General features: G+C 34.4%; 1 protein-coding gene across 4 annotated transcripts in view; it reads right to left on the reverse strand.

Moving 5' to 3' along the window:
* Window positions 1–15,258, reverse strand: part of LOC132039797 (protein RKD5) — a 52,826-nt gene that overhangs the window by 23,239 nt on the left and 14,329 nt on the right. The gene's annotated exons all lie outside the window — the stretch shown is intronic.

The raw sequence follows: 15,258 nt of genomic DNA on the forward strand, positions 1-15,258 counted from the left end.
AATAAGAGCCGACAAGGCTACATAACATCCCAACTACATACAATCGCAGTCTTTACGTACCTCATGGAGTACAGCTCGTAGAAAGATGCTGTGACAAGGCCCTGTCATACCCGTATATACATGTCAAAATGGCATACCAAAAGGGACTGCAACTCCGAGCTAAGTGGAGCGCACCGTCTGTAGCTAAGCGGAAGGCCTACTGAGCTAGATCGCTTGTCCGGGTTACCTAAACCGGCGGTACGAACGCTCCCCAAGAAAAAGTGGACGTCAAAGACGAAACAATGTACTGAGTATGTAAGGCAAAGAATAACTGAAATTGAACTGAAAACAATACAATCTGGAGGCCAAAGAATGCCCTGAATATCTCACCTGACCTATCTCATATGAAATGCAATATAATGCTATTATATATCTCATCAAGTGCTGTGCAGGCGAAAAATCTCACCGTCGTTCTGGGCAATCATTCGTCTCACCGACCCGTAGGCCGATACGCCTATCTCACCGACCCGTAGGCCATGGTGTGCTAAAGAAAAATATATGTATACATCATGCATATCCGAAAAACACCGATACCGTAACATGTCTCTTCTGTCTCTCTATAAACTCGGGGACATAGGGACGGGATATGTCCCTCGTAAAGAACAACATAATACTCGAAAACTATGCCACAATATGACGAGCTCTACTTTGACAAATCTCTAGTCATAAGGTTCTTTACGCTCCTACCATGTATAAAATCATGCCAAGAAAAGAAGGAACAATCTTAACATACCTGAAAGTTCACTTCTCGACTTTCCAACCTACTTCCGGTCTCGCAATCAACATATAAAAACCATTCATACTATTGTTAGGCTTATCGTCACATGCTTATTTTAAGCCTTCAAATTAAACCTTTTTTAGAATCTACTTCAAATTAGGCAAAAGATCTCCCTATATCTTCTACTCCCCTCCAATCTTCAAAACAACTCTCAAAGCACAATAAAACATCAACAATTCCATAATCAAAAGATTACATTCAAACTATACTCAATTTACTCCTAAAACTTCTTTTCATAATCAATCCATAACAACAATTTCATACAACCCCTTATACACTCGTATACGACAATTCCTTAACATCATTATTATCCCTCATTGTTATACCCCATTTTAACTAGAGTCAAAAATGGTTTACAACATTTCGGTAATTCCAAGGATAATTAAAGTTAAGGAGTCGCCACCTAATTATTATGGTGAATTAGGACACCTAAAATTTACTAAAGTTATTATCTAAAGTTAACTCCGTTTAAGGTCTACTAAACTTAAAGATTCTAGGTAAGGGTTAAATTAATCTAAAGGGAAGGTATTAAGCATCCTTTAAGATCCATTAACAATGGTTAACCGACCGGACTTATATTAATTAAAGGGCCTTGTGTCAAGTGTAAAATACGAATATATCATATGGTAGGAAAGTAATTTATAACTAAGTATTAAAAAAAAGCATGGTTAAACAAGTGAATAAAGAAAACCAAAGTTGCTTTCTACCAAAATTATTTTTTAACATAGAAGGGGATTAAGTTCAAAATGCTCTACAGGTGTTCAAGTAAAGCTTCTTTAGAACTAAAGGGAAAAAAGAAGAAGATGGAATTGGTTTATTTCTGAATTACGTTAAGGTTAAGAGATTTTTTTTACTAGCGATTTTCCAAGTGATCAAAGAGAAGACAAATACTTCAAGCTCTTTTCCTAAAACAAAAACTACCAATGACAAACAAAACATTCATAATGAACACAGAACAGGCAAGCATAATGTTCGTGTGGTAAGCAACAAAAGAGGACTGTGACAGAATGTTCTATTCTCGCCCCTCTTCATTTTCTGTTCGGATGCGAGGAACGAGTGAGGATTGTATGTTGGTCCCGAATCTAGCGGCGGCATAGTCTCAAAATGAGACTACTCGGGCAGTGAGAGTCTTTATGAAGACTTCATTTTTGCGCCGAAATGTACATGTAAAAGAAGGGGAAATAAAAATTAGCTGGGTAAAATAAATATTAGCATTATAGCGGGATGAAATACACATAGCAGTGGCAAAATCCATCCCAGGTTTAACAGTAACGGGCAAATCACATATGCAACATTTTATGCACTGATTAAACTAGCAAGGGAACACATTTAAACTTGGAATGAAAGTATGACAGAGCATTTTTCATACATAATAAATACAAACAGTAATAGTAACCTATATATAATTTCTACAATGAGCTGAACACTACATCGTGATCATTTTTTAACACAAGAGGCAAAGCCAAACCAGCAAACAAGTAGTGTGTTGTGTGCACGTAACAAACATAGCAAGCATATTTTTAGAGCAGAATAATCTTAGTCATGGAGTCATTTATTTTACTAAAACAGCGTCATGTACTTAAGGAAGAACAAGCCATACTCAACTTTTATCTAGACGAATATGGAAACCTGATTTCTAGTATTTAATAAACACATAATTTCATGGGAAACAGGCAGTAATAATACATGTTCAGATGTACATTCCAACTACAACTTAACAAACAACAAGAACAAAGAAGAAAAAAAAAGGGATGACTCTTAATATCACATAAATGTATCAGTGGAATATCGAATACACCTATCACATAAATGTTGAATGCACCTAAGTCATGACTCCTCTAAGTAAACGTAGAATTCTCTTAAAACCAAAGTAGAATAATCGAAATAGAGTCGGATATTACATGTTTGTGGTGCAGTGAACTAGGACGTCGGGGCCTCGAATCTACTCTCTGGTTATGAACAGATTCAAAACTAGAGTCGAATAAGTTCGAATACCTTTGTCGTGGCTAAAGTTCACCGAGACAAAAGGAAAATCTTTGGAAGAGATGAGAGTGTTTTAAAGGTGTAAGCGGCGGCCCAAAGCTTCTTTAGAGCAATAGTGTTGACAGTGAAACTATGGTAAATCTTCGGTAAAAAGGGTGGTTTCGAGGAGAGTTACTGTATGTATTTATAGGAAAAGGTTAGGGTTTGTGAAGTGGTATTTTAGGCGGGATTTTGAAACAAATAGCCATTTGAATTAGGCCCGTGAACGGATCTCTTATGATTCAGCAAATCAGATTTTTTGAAAAGAATTCTTGGCTTCTTGTATATGTTGACCGAATCTTGTAATCAAGAGGAGAGGAGAGAAAAGGTGAAAAGGTCAGAAACTTACTCTAAATTGGAGGGGCAAACTTCGCCATGGATGGAAAGAAATGTTTCTTGGCCAAAAGTGGAAGGAGGCGCCACTTTGAGGGTAGAGGAAAACCCTAGCTTTGTCTAAGAGATATGAGGTGGGCTGCTATATTTTTGGGCGAAAATGGGCCAATTGGGCTGGTCTGAAAAAAGAAGAAGAGTTTTTTTTGGGCTGATTGGGTTGAATTAAGGGAAAACTACGTATATATACGTATTTATAAATATTTACTAAACGTAACGATAGTTTTCCTTATTTACAAAACATAACGATATATTACGAAACATGACGGATTTTCATATATTTTTTTCCAGAAAAAATATATTTTAATTTTTTAAAAAATAATTTTTATATATTTTGATTTTATTTTTTTTTGGCTCAAAGGCTTAAAAAATTACCTCAAATTTTTAATATAATTTTCATACACAAAATTGTGAACGAAAACTTTAAGCCTTGAATATTGTATGAACGTTGTTACAATTTTGTTGTAGTTGTATTAATTTTTAAAACCTAATATAGGAACTTTATATATGAAAAATGTGAATGAAATTCTAAGTTTGAAAGCGAGATAGACACATTTCATACCATTCTCATGCATAAAATTTTGAGCGTAATGTTTAAGCGCCGATCGAGATATACACATTTCATAATGCTTTTCATACATAAAATTTGAAATAACTTTAAGCGCTCGAAGTAAGATATACATATTTCATACACAAAAATTTGAGCGATTATTTTAAGTCTTGAATGTTGTATCAAAGTTGTATACAATGTTGTTGTAGTTGTATTAATTTTACAAATCTAACATGAACTTTATACACGAAAATGTGAGCGAAATTTTAAGACTTGAAATAGATACAAATTTCATGCTATTTTCATACACACAATTTTGAGGTATTTTTAAGCCTTGAACGAGATATAAACATTTCATACATTTTTCATACCGTTTTCATACACTAAGTTTGAGTCGAACTTTTTTAATTGAAAGGTATATACAGATTTTATACAACTTTCATACATAAATTTTTGAATAAAAAAAATATTTAAAAAAAAAAAAATTTAAAAAAAAAAATTTGGTGGTGTGTGTGTGTGTGTGTATATATATATATATATATATATATATATATATATATATTTTTTTTTTTTTTTTTAAAAAAAAACATGTTTTATATAGGGTTTGTAATGTTATGTTTTGTAAATATAAAACTATCGTCACGTTTCGTAAATATTTCTCCTTAAGATGTATATATACTTAGTTGACCCTTGAATTAATGGTCTCTTTGTCTATTCTAATTCATTCTTTGGGCTTCTTTGTATTAACATAATACCATTTATATGTGATAATAATAATTTAGCCACTAGCATTAATAAGGTGTAATTTAATAAAATACAAGTAAGGTAATAATAGAGTAAGAATATTATCTAGGTTATATCTTATGATTAATACGTAATGAGTAAGTAACAATGTACGAGGTATTAATAAAGTAACAATTCCTAACAATAATTATATATTAGTAGCAATGGTAATAAAGTAAGGGTGAAAATAAGATATTTAGTTTGTTAATAATTTAGAAGCTCAAGAAAAATGAATTGGAATAAAGGAAGGACAAAATTGGGTGTCAACACTCATAACAAGATCATGCTCAAAACATACTAATAATTATATCTCAAGTTAATTCACAAGTCAAAATATCATCAAATACATATTTGAACTTTTCCTCCAATTTTCTTCTCCTCAAATCTTAACATAATTACCAAACAAACTCATAAACATGAAACTAAGATGAAATCTTACCTCAAAATTCAAGAACACTTCAATTCCATGGTTACTCCACCTTAAAAATACTCACCCAAACATCTTCAAGACAGAGACAACCTAGACCTCACTGAACCCTTAACCACTTTAATCTTCACTTTGATCCTTGGTTCGGGCTTGGAAATATGTTGGAATATGTTTGGAGAGCAGGTTTCTAGGACTTCCTGTGACTTGGGGCTATGTAAAATGAATTAAAAATGACCAAAATTGTCATATAGACCCTGTACGAATATGTGTGCATGTTGTGGAAGCTGGAGGGAATGTTCTGTGAGATTTGGGATATATTTGGTGGGGGGGGGGGGGGGGGGTTGGATATTGGATGAATGTGTGGGAGGTTCTAGAGGTGTGGAGATGAGAAATCGTGAAAAATTAAGTGATTTAAAGACTCAAAAGGGGTATATATAGTAGTCCCAATCGGATTGGGCTGATGGGCCGAAATTGGTGGGCCTTTTAAGTAGTTTCTAGAATGTCCGTGTAGGTTCGCAAGCTTCTGACAGTCCGTTTTGAAATGCCCATAACTTCCTACTCCGATGTCGTATTGATGAACGGTTTGTTGCGTTGGAAACTACACTCGACGAACTTTATTTTAAGCTCTTGAAATACCTTAAAACTCCTGATATCCCAGGAGATATACCTCTCTAAAGTTGACTCAAAATTTCTGCCAAATTTTTGACAAACTTATTTTATTCGATTTGCTCGATCCCAGAACCTTTAGACACTTGCTTAACACTTGTTAAGAGTATTCCTTAACCTTATAAGGGTTCCATATATGACCTCTCCGAGCTTACGTTAGTTTACTCACGACGCAAACGACGCAAAAATTTTCGAAGTGTAACAAGAGACTAATGCGGTAAAAAAGAGAGTGGTAGTAGTAAATTAAGACCAGAAAATAAATAAGGATAATTTTGTCAAATTACCTTTTTAGGTACCGCTATCTCATAATGAATGTCACCCTAGTCAAATTTTTTTGTCCCATAATAAGTGTCGCCTTAGGAAACCAAGACATAAATTTGACTAATTTTTTTCAATTCTATCCTTAGACAATAAAGTAACATCTAAATGATTTACGAAAATCACATAAGAATCTCAGATTACGTGATTCTCAATATGCGTGTTTTTTTTTTTTTTTGCTAAGGTGACACTTATTATGGGACGGAGGGAGTAATATTTTCTTAAGGAACGTGCAAAATATAATGACAAGTAAAATGAATCGGAGAGAGTAATTAATAAAATGATAAGTTTACCATATCGCCACTTGAGTATGATAAATTTAATGTTTTGAAATATGCATTGAAAATAATTATATCAATAATAAAAATAAATTAGGAAGTAAGTGATAATTTTATCTTGATTTTTTTAATTAGACAAATAAAAATGAATATAACATAATGGATAAGTAAAAATGGGCGGAGGGAGTAGTAGCACCAGCCAGCGTCTGAAACGCTGCCAGTGGAAGTAGAAGTGAATTTCTTAAACGAAAAAAAAAAAAAAAATGTTGTTATAAAGACTGAACAAAAAACGTGCTAGCAAAAGAAGTGGAAGATGACATTACCTTTTATTGCATGTTGGCGACGGGTGAAAGAGCCTCATAAGCTTCACAGGCCTTTACTAGATTCACTGATGATACTACAACTGAGTACTGACTACCACTAACAGCAAGGTCGCTATTTCCTTTTGTTTGTATTTGTATGCAAGTACTTGTACTTTCTTTTATTTGGAATATTTTCTTTTTTTCTCATTCGATATTTCAGGAAACGTGTTTCTCAATAGAAAGGTTGATTTCTAATCAAAGACTCAAACTTGAATCACTAATTAAGAATGAAAGATACTTATCATTTCATTGCAATTCTTGTTGGTTATTTGCAGGGAAGTCTTGGAGCAATGATAAGTTGGGCCTTTGCGCATAAATGACCTATAGAAGACGATTTAGCTCGTTCTGTGAAATCGTAACACCAGATTTCACACCTGATTGTTTGTCATCGTGATAACGTCTACATCACACTTTTTTAAAAGCCATGGCCTTTTCACCCTGAATGCGGATGCATTTGTGTACGAACTGCCTTTTTGTATATATCAATTGGTTCTTTTGTCTGTCGAGATAGAATAAATCTACTCCAAATGGAAGTGCGGCAGAATCGTTTGGGATTCTTCCAGTCTGACACTTCTTTTTATTTGGTCTCACTTCTTTTTATTTGGTCTCCTATTCAGTCAGACGATTTTCAAGATGGAAGTATACATATGGTACAATTTTTCACCTAAATGTCTAAATCCTCAAGTTTACAAAGTTGATAACTGTCTCTTCAAGTTTACACGCAGCTCCAAATCTTTTTACTTATTATAATTCCCATTAAAATTTTAGTGTTGTAACTAATATTATAAGTGGATGTCCATGTATTGTAAAATATGTATTTATTTATATTTGGAGATCAAGGTTTGGTTGGAGACCAATGTAACTAAGTAATAACTATACTTACTATTGGACTAATCTAGTTAGAATCTAACTAGTTACTTGGTGATCAGGTCTAACGACCCGCCCGGTCGTTATTTAATACTTCGTGAACCCATGCCCAATCTAGGTCTATGATCTTAAATAGTAAGCCCCATAGGGTGTTTAAAGGTTTAATAGTGGGAAAAATCAGTTTCGAAAAGAGTTAAATCGTGGGCCCGGGCAAGTGTGAAATGGCACGCTTATATGCCAAGGGACTACCGTGTTGTACCCCCGCTATAGCGAGGCTACGTCCACTGCGCTAGTAGGCGCGTTTTCTATACTCACTTTTATATTTCACCCTCCTTATTAATAAAAGACCCTTCAAAGCTGCTATTAGGTTTTCACAAGAAGAAAAACCCTTGACACCAAGAAAAGAGGCTTTTCCAACATTCTCCACATCTTTCCCCACAACCATCATCTTTCATGGATTCGGATAAGGGCTAAGAGGGCGAGTATTTCATGGAAAATTCAAGTAGTTGTTCGTCATCGAGGTAGGTTACGGTTTACTTGAGTTAGACTTTGATTAGTGAATCGAAAATACATTTAGAGTTGTCGGGAGAGTGCATGATTAGGTCTTTGGACACGAAGTTTGGATGGATATATTCGCAATTTAACGAAAATTCTGTGTTAATAGTAACTAGGATAACAACGAGTGGTTAATTGAGTACAAAGTGCTACTATCGTTGATGTTTATGCATTACAGAATAGGAAGTGAGTATTTGTCATGGTTAAAAAGGGGTATTTCGTTGTTCAGGATGTGTATTCCTAGGGGTAATTATTTCCGTATTTATTTTCAAGTACATTGAAATATTCATAGGTTTGTCATTCTTGTTAACAATGAGAGATGCATCGGGGAGGATCAAGGAGGCATAATAGTGCTATGCCCATCAAGGGCATAATTCATGACATTGTTTTCATTCATTGGCATCATTACATACATTGCATGTGGTTATGAGGTAATACATGGAGCAAAAAGTCTGAGTACGCGCTGCTGTGTTATCTCGGTCGACGGCCGAGTCGGGGTTGAATACGAGGTACTATTTGACACCCAATCATCGTTAATGTAAAGCTAAGTATATCTATACGATACGTGGATCCGCGTCCGAGGTTCTTTCCAGAGTGGAGGGGGCGGTCCGACGAGCCAGAACGAGTGGTACATGGACACTACGGGTCCCCGCGTAGTCACGGCTACCGAGCAATGACATCGCTAACATGTATGTACGCCGTGGATTTGGCCCTTTGCATCACATCCGTATCGTATTACATTTCATAATCGCTATGTCCTTATGTTGTGTGTTGTCAACCGTTATATTGCACGTGCATCTCTTATGATTTTGCGAAGTTGCCAGGAGGTGATGATTATTACGAAGGTGTTGTAAGAATGACTTCTAAGTGGTAAGTTTGTTCCACGGGTGCATCATATCTTAGTAAGTGAATCGGATAAAAAGCTCTACAGCTAAAAGTTAGGAATGTGTGTTAGTGCAAATGAGAGACGAGACTTAATTAATCGGGCTTAATGGAATATGGAATGAGACTTCAATGACTAGTCAGATAATTAGTATTTCTATAGGGATAAGAGAAGCGAATAACTGGAAGTAGAAAGGCAAGTTCGTGACGGTGTAATAATCTATGTTAGGAGTCTTGAGGATCGTTGACTTATCTGCTTACCTTATTGACTTTATATTGTGTTACGTGAGCTAATCTTAGTCGACCTATGATGCTTACCAGTACGTGTGGTGTACTGATACTACTCTTGCTACGTCCTTTTTGGGTGTAGGTATGTAGCAGGTTTAAGTTGAAGTTTCTTTGTGGATTACTGCACGTCCACAAGCCTCGCTCATCTCATTCCAGCAAGTAGGTCGGGTCATTTATTTTTATTTATCCTCGTGTAATAGGAGCTCTTGTACCGTCTAGCCTAGATCTCGGGAGTTTTCGCTTTCTTGTATCTATACGTAGTTCGTATGAGCATTTACTTTTAAATATTGTGATCCTTAAGAAATTGTTAATTATAAATTGGCTGAATATTGGATTGGTAGGTAAGGGTTCGCCTACTAGTTAGTAATATGGTAGGTGCCCGCACGGCCCGTAAGTTGGGATCGTGACACCAAGAACTTCTCTTCCTATAAATAGAAGGTTTTATCTCCTAAGTAAGACATCAAAATTATGGCAATAAAATCTCTGCTCAAGCTGCCTTCCTAATTCTCTTGTTTCACTCACAATTTGTATTATTCTATAACACGTTACCAACACGAATTGCTTAATTCATCTTTCGTATCAAGAATCAAGATTACATGGTAGGTGCTTTTTGTCTTTCGTGGCTTCGGCCTCCTATACCTTTTTGGCCGCCAGGTAATTATATTCTAATCTTTCTTGACAGTGGTAAGAGTATACATTTATATTGATGCACCAACATCTAGTTGTATGCTTTTTCACTCCCTAGACACTAGATCTCATACTAAGTTTCTTTCGGTGGAGTTATATTCCTAAACATATAGTACGTACTTAGTAAGGAGCAATATGATTGTGGCCTAAATCAATACAAAAGTGAGAACTTAAAAGTTGGAATTTAATTTAGTAGTCTTAGTGCTACTGCTTATTTGGAGTTGTTTTGTTCACATTGATTAATCTCTATTATATGGGATTCACAATTTTATGATCCCTTACCAATGAGTACTAATTTTCAAAGCTTTAAATTTGATGATATGTGAAAGAAATTAAACCAAGCCACATTGAAGATTCTAATGAATTATTATATTATGGTAAAACCCTATATATAAAGTTTTCTTGTAATCACTGATTGATAGTAATTACTGTATTTGATTTCCTTTCAGTTATATCTATGTTAATTTGTCTTTGACTACATTTTGTCCACACAACTCAATTCATTTATTGATCAGGCTCGTTTGATAATATTCAAAATCTCGTTTGGATGATAAAAATGTTGTCGCGCGCTGCGAACAATAAGAGCATATAGAAGCATTCGATGGACTATGGCATAGTACATGTACAAAACTTCTTAATTTGTATGAGTGATGTTATTTAATTACTATTTTTCAGAGCATGAAATCTACCCTGCACCATCGTTAATTTAAATGATCTCTTAAGAAATAGAGTTTACAGTAGAGTATTAAAAAGTGATTATATTTCTCAAGTCTGGTTATTATAAGTATATTAAATTTGATTATGCTTATGACTGACCATGAAATGGAGATTCTTATTTTAATAAATAAAGCCTAAATAATTAAGGCATTCTTTTACATTAGGTTCACAATGATTATTATTGAAGAAATGTATAAGAGAAATATTATTTATATATGCCTCAAAAAATTGCTCCCCAAGAGCAATATGAAAAATTCGAGAAATATTATGACATGATTTTATGGTCCACTTTGAACTGTAATACGGGTTACAAGAAATGTTCGACCACAAGAATTGGTATATTTCATGTCTTGGTAAAACTTAATTATTGTTATGCGTAAAATTATAAAGTGGTGTTATTTTAAAGACTCGAGAGTGAGTCTCGGTGCACTTTGGCCTATTATGCTTATTAGTTTAGGGTAAGACGGTGGATTCAAGCTTCATTGCACCAAGAGGGTAAGACATCGGGTTTGAGTCCTAGTGCACTATGATGATAATATAAGCAGTTGGGTTCAAGTCCATCACATTATGGCTTAAAATGCCTTTATATGGATAAGACATTGGATTTAAGTCCCAATGCACGATATTAATGATATAATGATGACTAAGGCAAAATAATGAATTTTTAGTAAAAGCTGTGAAGCCTGTCCGGTTTGATATGCTCCATTCCCTGAAATGAATGTGGTAGCAACACATGATAAGTCTAAAAGATGACAAAATAATTATTGTGTCCGTATGAATGAATGTGGACCTGACAAGGGACAAAATAATGGGCATCATTGTGATAATTATAAAAGGAAGAACACTATGGGTTCTCAAAATGATCCTTCAAAAGGTGAAGGTAATATTTGCATCAATGTCGTGAGCACGCGATTGTTGTGTGACCTAATTTGATAAATTATATAAACCCTCTATCAAAAGAAAGGAATACAAAGTGGAGGCGCACTTGACCTTTCAAAGTGATGTTGAGGTGGATCATATAAGTATGATAAACATTAAGAGATGACAATGAGTTTATATCAAATTTATGAAGCACATATATAAAATTATAGTCCATTCCTTGAAGAGAATGCGACTTGTGATAAGCATCTTGAATGCTGACCCGTTCTTGAATGTGAATGTGGCAAGATATGATAAAAGATATGGATAAAGGCGTGCTTATGTATTATGATAGTACCACAACTCACCTCTAGGAGAGGTTTGAGAGAAATTGTTATTAAGGTATAAGTAGTCATTGATCATCTTGTCGACAATGATTATTAAAGGGAAGAGGTTAAAGCAAGAGATGAGTATTGCCTATAATAATTTTGATCATGACCAAAATGATATAATTTTCTCCTTTAAAGGATATGCTCACCATACGGATGGTGTTACGAAATATGTGGTATTACACAATTAATTGGGAGCTCTAAAAGAGTCAATTTATTACTACTTTGGAGGAATGAAATTGATTATCAAGAAAGCATTATATTGTCGTAAGTCTCAAAGAAACTTACTGAGTTTCAAAGGTATTCGTCAAAGTGGCCATTCATATTGAGACTATAAATGATGGAAAGATTTAGTAGGCGTTTGGCCATAAGAATTATTCACTTTATTCCGGATTTTTTTTCACTTTTTTCACTTTTCAAATTTTTCATATATAATTCCCGAATACAACTTGAAGTTGTATTCCGAAATACCAACAACTCAAAATACTTGTTTTTCAAAAAAATTCAATTTTTTACAACTACATTTCACCAAAAACTACAATTTCAAAAACTATGGCCAAACACAATTCCAACTCAAACTCCAAAATTCCAAAAAAAGTGAATTTTTTTTTTTTGGTTTCTATGGACCAACGGGGCCTATCTTTATATTACTGCAATCATATAGCGGTTAAGAAATATAAATGTGAAATGTTACCCTGCTTCCTTCCTGTTTGTACTACACAAATATGAACATGATGGTGGAATCACATGCGATGGTAAACTAGAAGTTTATTGAAATAAATATCAGTTGGCATGATAGATTGGCCATTCTGGTTCTCATGTGATGAAAAATAATTGAGAATTCACGTGATTATATATTGAAGAAATAAAAGATCTCCAAGAATTCTCTTGTGCTCCCTGTTTTCATGATAAATTGAACATTATACCAGCTAAAGTTGGGATTGAATTCCTCAATTTTGGAACATAAAAATGTGAATATGGGCCCGTTCACCTACCATGTGGACCGTTTTACTATTATATAGTTTTAATAGATGCATCTATTTTATGGTCACATGTGCATTTGGTATCAACTTGCAGTTTGTTTTTTGCTAGGTTGTTTGCTCAAATTGTTAAATTAAGAGCATGGTTTCAAACTATGAAATTATATTGATAATGCAAGTTTATATCTAAGTTGGTTTAGCAGAAATTATATGCCTCTAATTAGTTGCTAAACAATTGGTTATGAGAACAAATCTCCCAAACAGAGTTTTGGTATGAGATGTGTTATTTAATATGTAGCAGCTTATATGCATCAAGCCAACAAAGTTCCCCTATCACAATTGGTTCAAGGTCGTGAACCAAATAATTCTCATCTAAAAATGTGAATGCTGTATATGATTCAATTGCTCCACCATAACGCACAAAGACGGGTCCACAAATAAGGCCGAGAGTAAATGTGGAGAGATGATAAGTACCGGAAATTTTTTTATCACTAGTATGATCCTCATTTAAAATATAATTCAAGTTAACTAACAGACGCATTTTTTGACCTAAGTGAAAATCATATTCCAGCTGCAAATGCTCCTACTAGAATTAAAGTCCTTGAAGGATAGAGTTCATGGACGCCCAAGCGTGATAACCGATCGTTCCAAAGGCAATCTTGAAGAAGGAGAGGAGCAAATGATCAAAATGGCCATAATAATGAGGCAAGTGCTTTAAAAGAGCACCACGACATAACACTTCATGAAATCTTGGGAAAGGTTCAGGTACCTGAATATGACGAAAAAATGAAGAGATCTCGATAAGTTATGTCGCATTGGAATCGATCTCAAATGACCGTCAACAGTATCTTTGATAAAATGCAGCGCTCAACATTAAATGGTGACGAGGATCTTGAATTCAAATCTGTCAAGAAATGTGGATTGATAGATGATTGGCCACATGAAAATACGCAATTCAAGTATATTTGATTTCACGTGGTAAATATGAAATATTTTGGATCTATAGTCCAAACATTTGAAGATCAGGGTATAAAGAAATTTTTGAGCGAAAAATGAGATGAAAAATAAATCCACAAGATATAAAGTACGGCTCGTGCCTTGTGGTATAAAGATTTTTCGCAAAAGTCCTGACATTATTGTATGGAGATGTGTTCTCCTGTGGTGGATGCGATGATGTATCATGTAGTATGCATGACAGTGCATGAAAAAAGACTTGAATCCGTATAGTGAAATATTTTCATGTCTAGCTAGACAGTGAAGTTTATATGAAAATTTTTAAAGGATTTAAAAGGTCTTAAAGCGATTCCATTGAGCACCACAATGGCAGTGAAATCGCTTAACATAAAGAAAGATCAATTTTGGATCTCACGAAAATGGTCAGAAAGTACCATCTCTTAGTGCAATTGATGCACTAATGTATCCTGCTATTATTATCTATGAGATAATGCTTCATTGATATGCAAGCAAGATATAACCTTGCTTCTATCCATGGAGACATCAGAATGAACCAAATAGTGATATAAATTTATTAATTCTAACCAATATTATCAAAGGTTTATTGGTTATGAAATGCAGGACCTTTATAGGAACTCTATAAAATTCGAGCTCAAACAAATTATATGTGTGCATATATGGGTGTTACCATATCATTCGTTCTATAAGGCAGTCAGTTATTGCTAACTCTTCAAAAATGCGAAGGAGGCAAAATGGGCTATTACTAACTCTTCAAAAATGCAAAGGATTCTCTCTTGCAGAATGAAGTTCCACGATAATACATGAAGACAATGATGCATGAACATAATTCAACCGAAAGAATGATACATTGAAGGTGAAACAAATGAGAAACATATCTCGCCGAAAATTATTTTCACACATGATCGTCAAAAGAGCAGTGAAAGTATATTCAAGAAATTCAAGTGACAAGTCAGCAGATGGCATCATCGACCTCAACATTTGAGAAGATGGTATACAAGATTGGGATGCGCCGTCTCCGAGAAATAAAGTGATGTTTTCATCAGGGGGAGTGAAATACGCACTGTACTCTTTATCCACTTGTTTAGCTAAGGTTTTGTCCCATTGGATTTTCCTGGCAAGGTTTTTAATGATGCATCTATCAAGGCGTATTATTAGATATGTATACTTTTTTTCCTTCACTAGGAATTTTACCCATAGGTTTTTCCTAAGTAGTTTTAATTATATGCATTATCTATTAATAGACATTCAAGGGGGAGTGTTGTAAATAATATTATAAGTGAATGTCCATGTATTACAAAATATGTATTTATTTATACTTGGAGAGCAAGGTTTGGTTGAAGACCAATGTAAGTAAGTAATAACTATAGTTACTATTGGACTAATCTAGTTAGAATCTAACTAGTTACTTGGTGACCAAGAACTTCTCTTCCTATAAATAGGAAGGTTT

The sequence above is a fragment of the Lycium ferocissimum genome, chromosome 2, assembly GCF_029784015.1.
Source record: "Lycium ferocissimum isolate CSIRO_LF1 chromosome 2, AGI_CSIRO_Lferr_CH_V1, whole genome shotgun sequence".
Lineage (NCBI taxonomy): Eukaryota > Viridiplantae > Streptophyta > Magnoliopsida > Solanales > Solanaceae > Lycium > Lycium ferocissimum.